Consider the following 8,817-nt stretch of genomic DNA (forward strand, 5'->3'; position numbering starts at 1 on the left):
AGATTCAAACTGTCTGGCTCCTCCTCCCTCTCCTCCCCCTCACTCACCTCCTCCTCCCCCTCCTCCTCCCCCTCTTCCCCCCTCCTTGAATGCAAGTTCTTCTGAGATCAAGCTACGAACGGGTCAGATCTTCTGTAGTCAGAGAGCAAGAGGGCCATGCTACCTTTGCTGGAATCAAGTTTTGTAATATGGGAGACATTCAGGCATCTACACACAGAAGGACCCAGATAATCCAGACTGGCTATGACAGCAAAGGTGAGAACTTTGCATCAAGCCACGAAAAGAAAACATTTAATTTGTGGCTCACAGTTTCAGAGGGTTAGTTTGTGACCATTTTGGTGGGCAGCCATGGCATTGGAGCAGTAGCTGAGAGATTGCATCCCGATCCACAAGTTTGAGACAGAACACTGGGAAAGGCAAGGGTTTTTGAAGCTGCGGTGAAGCCCACCCCCAAGTCACACGCCTCCTAATCCTTTCCACACAGTTCCACCCACTGGGGACCAAGCATTTAAATACATGAGCCTCTGGAGACCATTCTCGTTCAAATCACCACATACCTCATCCTCATGACTGAAGTTACCCTGCCAGTGCCTCCAGACCCTCTTAGGACTCACTTGCATTAGTTCAAGAAAAGCAAATTCTTGCTGGCTGTACTCTTCTAAGTGTGTGGGGTATACCAGAGGACAGAAGCTTACTGATTCAGTCTACAGGAGAGAGGGAGTGCAGTTAGTGCAGTACCATACGCTTACAACTGAGCTGAGCTCCTAGTTACCTTTCTACTATTGTGACGAAACACCATGACTAAGACAACGTATACAAGAAAGTTTAATTGGCCTTTTGATTTCAGAAGGATAGAGTTTGCAATGGTGTGGCAAAGGCTAGCAGCAGGCAACTGGGACAGCAGCTGAGAGCTCACATCTTGATCTGCAAGCAGGAGGCAGAGAGAGTGTATTGGAGGGGGCAGGAAGCTTTTGAAACCTTCCCCCAGAGACACACCTCCTCCTACAGGGCCAGTCTCCTAATCCTTCCTAAGCAGCAGTGAGCTGGACATGAAGTGTTTAGATACAGAGACCTGTGGGGGGCATCTCAACCAAACCAGCACAGTGTTAGAGAGGAGAGATGTGTGATGGATAAGGGCTATTAAGAAAACTCTTTTTCAAGAGAAGGCCTGTGCAACAAGAGACCCCTATGAAGGATGTGCAGGAGTTAACTAGATGAGATAGGAAAATAACATTACAGATAGAAGAAACCATGTGTGCAAAGGGCTTGGGGTTAGCAGGAGCCCAGGACGTCCAGGAACTAGGCTTCTAGTCCATGGACACCAGGCATGCACATGGCGTACATATCTACATACATGTATGTGCACTCATACTCACAAAATAAAAATAAAAGAGCTATCATCTAAAGCCACTGGGGTTTGAGCTGATTTTTGTCACATGTAGCAATAGGCAGCTAAGGTCATTGGCACCAGAGTAATTTCTCGTGGGGAGCTACTTAGAACATCTATCCTTGCTAAGGGCATCCTGACATATGTCTTGTAGTGAATATGCATGCACTTCTGTGGGTGGTGCACTCGGGAGGGAAATGCTGGGTCACAGGATGTGCACACAAACAGCTTTAGTGAACACTCCCAGAGTGTCCCCAGTGTCAGCTCACACTCACCAGCCGTCCTCACAGCTCACTGCTCACATTCTCCCCGGCGTTGCTTTGAACCGTTTTTATCTTACCCATTTTAATGGATAGATAACAGTGGAACTCATCGTGGTTTAAATTTAGATTTTTTTCCTTAATCTTAGTGAATTTAGTACCTTTTAAAAAGCTTAATGGCCATTTAGACATCATCTCCATTTGTAAAATGTTGAATTTAGTCAAGACTTTCATCCCATTATAAAAGTTAGGTTGGGTTTTCCTAATTTCATTTCTTAGTGACAGGATCTCACTGTGTAGCTCTGGCTGTCCTGGAACAAACCAGACTGGCCTGGAACTTGAGTGCTGGGATTAAAGGTGTGTGCCACTATGCTCAGCCTTCCTGATTTATTTGTGTGTGTGTGTGTGTGTGTGTGTGTGTGTGTGTGTGCATGTATGTGTGCATATGTGTGCGTGTGTGTGCATTTGTGTGTGTACTTGCATATGTGGTGGATGCACATATATGTGCTCACTGACATCCATTCAGGTCCACGTGCACATGCTGCCAAGGGTGATGTTGGGTAGCATTCTATTGTTTGCCACCTTATTTTTTTCATGTATCTCATGCATATAAATGTTTTGCCTACATGTATGTGCACCATGTGCATTCCTATTAAGAAGAGGAGACCGGATGTCCTGGAACAGGAATTATGGGTGTTGCGAGCCACCATGCCAGTGCTGAGAATTGAACCTGAGTCCTCTGTAAGAGCAACAAGTGCTCTAAATCACGATGGCATCTCTCTGGCCCACTGCCTCTATTCTTTGCAGAAAGTTCTCTCTCATTGAACCCAGACTCTGACTGGCTAGTCTGGCTGAAGAACAAGTCCCAGGGATCCTCTTGATTCCACATCACCAGTGCTAGGACTGCAGACATACCACCATGTCCTGATCTCTATCCAGGTGTCAGGATATGAACTCAGGTCCCCGCTTGTGTGGTGAGTATTTTACTACTGGACCACCTCTCTAGCCCATGGGTATTCTTTTTCTAATTCTAAAAAAGGACTCATTTCAGGAGTCCCGACGACTGAACCTGGGGCCTCGCAGGTTAAGCAGGCTCTCCTCTATTCGACTGTATCCCCAGCCCTCAGTTGTGACTTGTGACAAATGAAAGTTCTGTAGTCCAATTTACCAATCACAGACAGCTAATGATTTTATATCATTTAAGAAGTCTCTGTCTCCTCCACGTCATAAAAATATCTCCCTGTATTATTTTACAGAAGTTTCACACAAGGTAGAGGGTGGAGCTCAGGCCTCCACGTTATAAAAATATCTCCCTGTATTATTTTACAGAAGTTTCACACAAGGTAGAGGGTGGAGCTCAGTGATGAACATGTGCTTAGGAAGTGTGAGGCCCTGGGTTCAGTTTTGGAGGGCAGGGAGGTTTATTCTATGATCTATGTGTAGATTTTGCCTGTGGTGTGCAGTAGAAATTAAACTTGTCATTGTTCCAGCAGCACCCATTGCAAAACAGTTAACTAAATTAAACAATAATTCTCAGAGTGCTGGAATAGCATATTTTAAAATTTTTTGTTACATGTATTTATTTCCCCGGGGAGGATGCTATGACGTGCACCTGCAAGTCAGAGATCACCTCACAAGAGTCAGTTCTCTTCTTCCACCATGGGGGTTCTGGTGACAAAACTGGGTGACCAGGCTTGGTGGCAAGTGCCTTTACCACTGAGTCCTCTCCCTGACTGGCTGTTTTCTCTGAGACAGTTCTCACTGTATGACTTTGAACTTACAACCCCGCTGCCTCAGTCTCCCAAGTGCTACAGGTGCTTGCTACATACCAGGCAATAAAACAAATGCCCACGGATCTGGACATCTACTTCTGGACTCTCTACTCCATTGCATTAATATCCCTTGCACTAATAAAACATTTTATTATTGACTTGTAAGTAGATAAACCATTTCTCTCTCCCACTTTCTCTTTCCATTCTCATCTTCCCTCCAACCCTTCCTCCCTCCTTCTCTCCCTCCATCCTCCCTCTTTTTCTTCCTTCCTCCTCCTTCTCTCCCTCCCTCCCTCCCTCCATCCCTCCCTCCCTCCCTCCCTCCCTCCCTCCCTCCCTCCCTCCCTCCCTCCGTTTTCAGTGGGTCTTGCTATGTAGTTGGCCTGAGCTTGCAAGCAAGCATTACCATATCCAGCTTCCTATCAATGTCATCTTTGCAATTCAGCTCTGATTTCCAGGAAATTTTAGAATCAGCCTATTTCCCTTGAAAGAACCCCTGAGATTTTATTTGGCATTTGCATTTAATCTACTGATAAATTTAGGAAAAATTAACATTGGAGTTGTGTTGTCTATTAGCATTTTTTCTTCTATCTAGGCTTTTTTGATTATTATTTTTTGACAGCATTTCTGTGTATTTTGCTATATTATTTCTAGATCTGTCTTTTTTTGTGAGGGTAAGGGACTTAGAACCTCACACTTGCTAGAGAAACACTCCACCACTAAAGTGCATCCCGTCTACCCCTCTCCTTAGTGTGTGTGTCTGTGTGTGTGTCTATTTGTGTGTGTCTGTGTGTGTGTCTATTTGTGTGTGTCTGTGTGTGTGTGTGTGTGTGTGTGTGTATCTTGAAAAAGAATCTTACTAAGTCTCTCCAGCTGACCTTAAACTTCAGCCCTCTCAACATCCACCTCATTCTCCAGAGTAGCTGGGATTATAACACACAACATCGGGCTGGAGAGATGGCTCAGCCGTTAAAGGCTAGGTTCACAACCAAATATATAACACACAACATCCATCTTGGCCAGTATTGCATATTTTGATGCTATATAAGTGATGTTATTAAAATTTTAAAGTGCCGGGGCTGGGGATTTAGCTCAGCGGTAGGGCGCTTGCCTAGCAAGCGCAAGGCCCTGGGTTCGGTCCCCAGCTCCGAAAAAAAGAACCAAAAAAATTTTTTTTAAAGTGTTTTATTATAATATATATAAACACAGTTTAAAAAATGTTGACCTTGTATCTAGTGATCTTGCTGTACTCATTTATTGATTTTTCTCCAGTCTTTTTTTAACTTTCTTTGAACAATGTCATGCAGTCTCTGGATAATGAACACATTTTATTTCCTGATTCCATCTTAGTGTCTGTTATTTTTAGTTCTGATCTCAGTGTAATGTTCACTAGAAACAGAGATAGCAACATTCTCTTCTTGGTTCTGTTGATCGTGAGGAAAGCTTACGAAGGTTCCCTATTGTCCTAAACCCTAATGTAGGGATGGGCGCACCCGGAGTCTGAGCCTGAGTGTGGGTGAGGACAGCATCTCCACAGCAAGGCGTACACCTAGCCTTGGTGTAGGAAGGAGTCTGCACTAGGTACAGAGGGCATCCTCTGGACAGGGTTCAATACAGATTGCAGGGCCCAGGAACGGGTATCAGTGTGTGTAGATGAGGTGACCCTCTGTGGCATGGAGAATCTAACTCCTTGAGAAGACAGGAGAGCTTCCCCATTGTGCACAACAGCACCGGGGTCAGTGACACAGAAGACAGCTTCCTTTAGGCTGTCTCAGGGTAGGGGTCATGGTTGATCATGGCAAATCCTGGGCTAGCCACATAGCACATGATGTTCCCTTGAATTGATGAGTAACTGTTGGGTCTACAGAGCATGCATGCGTAGAGCGTGTGGACTCTTAATATCAGCAGACATTACCCGGTCTCTAACCATTTCCCATCATAAGACCCATCAAAGAGTACCACATGGCAATATTCCTCCCACATAGCCCCTCCTGCTCTGAGAGCTCAGCCTCACCTTTCTTTAACAAGTCTACATTCACTCTTCTTTTTGTCCAGGTTTCCTTATTCTTTTTGGGCCTGAGACAACAAACTCAGAAGCCACTGGATTCAGGTGGATTTGCTGACCACCAGTTGGCACTCTAGCTCCTCAGAGTTTAAACCTACCAGAATCTGAGAAAGGCTTTATCACTTTCAAAGGATCTATGCCATCAGAACCCAAGTGGAAAGGTTGGGGAAGAAGACAATTGATGATAACACAAGACAGGGAACATAGAAGGAATTGATGTAGTGGGCAAACATACCTAGGAAAATGGGGGCTATGTTCTCACTGCTGGAGAAGGAAGTCATAGTACAGAAGAGACAGGAGTAATGCTCTGCAGTGCTGGTTAGGATTCGAGGTGTTGCATGCCTCTAATCCCAGCACTCGGGGGGCAGAGGGAGGTGGATCTCTATAAGTTTGAGGCCAGCCTGATCTCCAGAGGGAGTTCCAGGGCAGCCAAGGCTACACAGTGAAACCCTGTCTTGGAAAAATAAAAGGTGTTAGTGGAAACATAAAGTTTCCAAGGTGCCCATACTGATATAGAGAGGTACACACACACACACACACACACACACACACACACACACACGGGAGGGGGGAGAGAGAGAGAGAAAGAGAGAGAGAGAGAGAGAGAGAGAGAGAGAGAGAGAGAGAGAGAGAGAGAGAAGCACACTGAGAGGGGGAGGGAGAGTGGAGATATGTGGGTATTTCCTAGCTTTGTCACTTAGAGGGGCCTGAAGTCACAGCACTGCTGTGCCCGTGAGAACATATAATACTTAAATCTTTGTTTTTCAGTCTCTTCCGTTTTTCTCTCCCTCTTCTAGCAGAAACCAGCCTTCTTAAAAAAAATGGTTTGTTCCGGATCTAAGACAGGGAAATTATAAGATAAGCCTAAAATATCTTAAAGTGTTCAAAGAATTATATCTATTCTATCAAAGGACCATAGAAACAAGCTGGAAGGCGCTCTCATTGGCTAAATCTGGGACAATCTGAACATGGGAATAAAGATAGTTACCGAGTATAACACACTGCCTAAAACAGGAACCCATAAATGCAATGACACAAATAAATTAATTAATTCAAACATTATGAGGAATGGAATACAGTCTCAAAGGGGAAAAATGAAAGACAGAAGTAACTTTACAACAGAGAAGCTAGCGGAAACCACCTTCATCAAATAATAAGGGTAAGATCATCAGGGAAGAGACACACGACTAAATGCAATGTGGATTTCATATTGGTTTCCCAGGTATGGGGAGAGGGTATTGCTGGGATGACAGGTGAAACTGAAAAAAATATAAAAATATCTTGCAAGTTACTGAAATAGCGTGTCAACATTAATCTCCTCTGAAATGTCTTTGTTGCTTACATCCCTTCCTATGGTTTATACATTAAAACCCTGATCACCAAGACAGTTGTATCAAGAAGCAGTATCTCTGGGAAATCATTAGGTCTTGCGATAGGGCCCTAATAAATAAGATTAGTGCCCTTATGAAAGATGTCTTTAAAATCTTCCCTTCCTCTGTGTAAAGAAATGTGGGAAGATGCTTGTGCATGAGGAAAACACTGAGTCTGTCCAGACCGTGCGGCTTCCCAGACCCTAGAACCTCTGTTGTGCATAAACCATCTAGCTTCTTGTATCCTGTTACAGGACCTGAAAGGGACCAAGACAGTAAGGAAATTCAGAGAAAAGTGTTTTGGGTTGTGGGGTGTCACGTTGTCAATTTACTCTCAACAGGTCAAGTACAAAAGTTCTTTGTATTCTCCCAAAGACTGATGTCCACAAATCACAGAGACATCGCACATCAATGTTTAACTGCAGCACTAGTGACAGTGTGTAAGTTATAGAACCAATGTAGCAGAGAGGAATGGGTAAGGAAAGTGTGGTATGTGGATACAGCGGAATTATTTCAGCCCTAAAGAAAATCAAAGATTTATGTCATTTGGAGGAAAACTGGAGAGAATCACGTTAAAAAAAAAAGCCAGTCTCAGAAAGATAAATATCATAGATTTTTGTCTCTTTTCCTAGATTTCTATAGATACATAAAATCGTGTGTGTGTGTGTGTGTGTGTGTGTGTGTATTATGTCTGTCTGTATGTCTGTATGTCTGTATGTATGAATACATGAAAATAGGCACAAAACTGTGTAGAACAGAGGGAACCACCATGGTGGGAGAGAGGAAGAAAGTGGGCTTTGGGGGTTGGGGATTTAGCTCAGTGGTAGAGCACTTGCCTAGCAAGCGCAAGGCCCTGGGTTCGGTCCCCAGCTCCGAAAAAAAAAAAAAAAAAAAAAAAAAAGACAGAAAGTGGGCTTTGGGCAGACGCTCAATATAATACAACACCTACTTGTATGAAAAATGTCTCGGGGGTTGGGATTTAGCTCAGTGGTAGAGCGCTTGCCTAGCAAGCACAAGGCCCTGGGTTCGGTCCCCAAAAGAAAAGAAAAAAAAAAAGAAGAAAAATGTCTTTATGTAGCAAAGTGCCATGCACAATGCATAGACACAAAAGAAAAATTTAAAGGAAAACAAAATGAGCAAAAGTGTAGTCAAGGTGAAAGAAAAGAGAAAACAAATCATCTGAGGAAATTCAGAGAAAATCCATACTCCAGGACAGTACTGGCCAAAGTGGTTTGGTGTGCTCCTCCTTAAAAACCATTATGGACCATACATCGACACCCTAGAACGTTCATATCCTTTTATTTGATGATTTTAACACCTCAGATTCCATTGAGTCACACCATCAGTTGGATACAGAGATCATCCTTCATTAGTTCTTTGAGTTCTTTTTTTTTTTTTTTTCTTCTTTTTGTCAGAGCTGGGGACTGAACCTTGTGCTTGCTAGGCAAGCGCTCTACCACTGAGCTAAATCCCCAACCCCGTTCTTTGAGTTCTTTAGGCAATACTTTTCGATCTTAATCATTCCTCCGAAAGTTACCTCGCTTCCCTGTGCACCCAATTTGTGTGTCATTGTCCCCCCCCCCATCCCCTCCATCAAATTCAGTTTGTGCTGCCTACATATTCTTGACTGTATGGCCATCCACTGCGGCGTGGTCAGTGGACCAGGGCCTGCACCCCCCAAACCCTGACTCTCCATCTCCAACAGCTCTCAACTGCCAACAGTTCCTCTGCTAAGGGTGACCTCGTGCTTGCTCCGCCTTCCATGCTGGGTTTGCATTGAGGGCTGAGCATGCTTGGGGCTTGTGCATGTGTTACACACAGTGTGAGTTCATCTGTGTCGTTGCCCTGCTGAGCTTGGAGGACGCCTAGTCCTACACCAATGGCTCTTACACTCTTTCTAGCCCCCCTCTTCTGCAACGATCCCTGAGCCTTGTGGTGTAGATGTCCCACTTAGTCTGAGTGT

Source organism: Rattus norvegicus, chromosome 9, assembly GCF_036323735.1.
Source record: "Rattus norvegicus strain BN/NHsdMcwi chromosome 9, GRCr8, whole genome shotgun sequence".
Classification (NCBI taxonomy): Eukaryota; Metazoa; Chordata; class Mammalia; order Rodentia; family Muridae; genus Rattus; species Rattus norvegicus.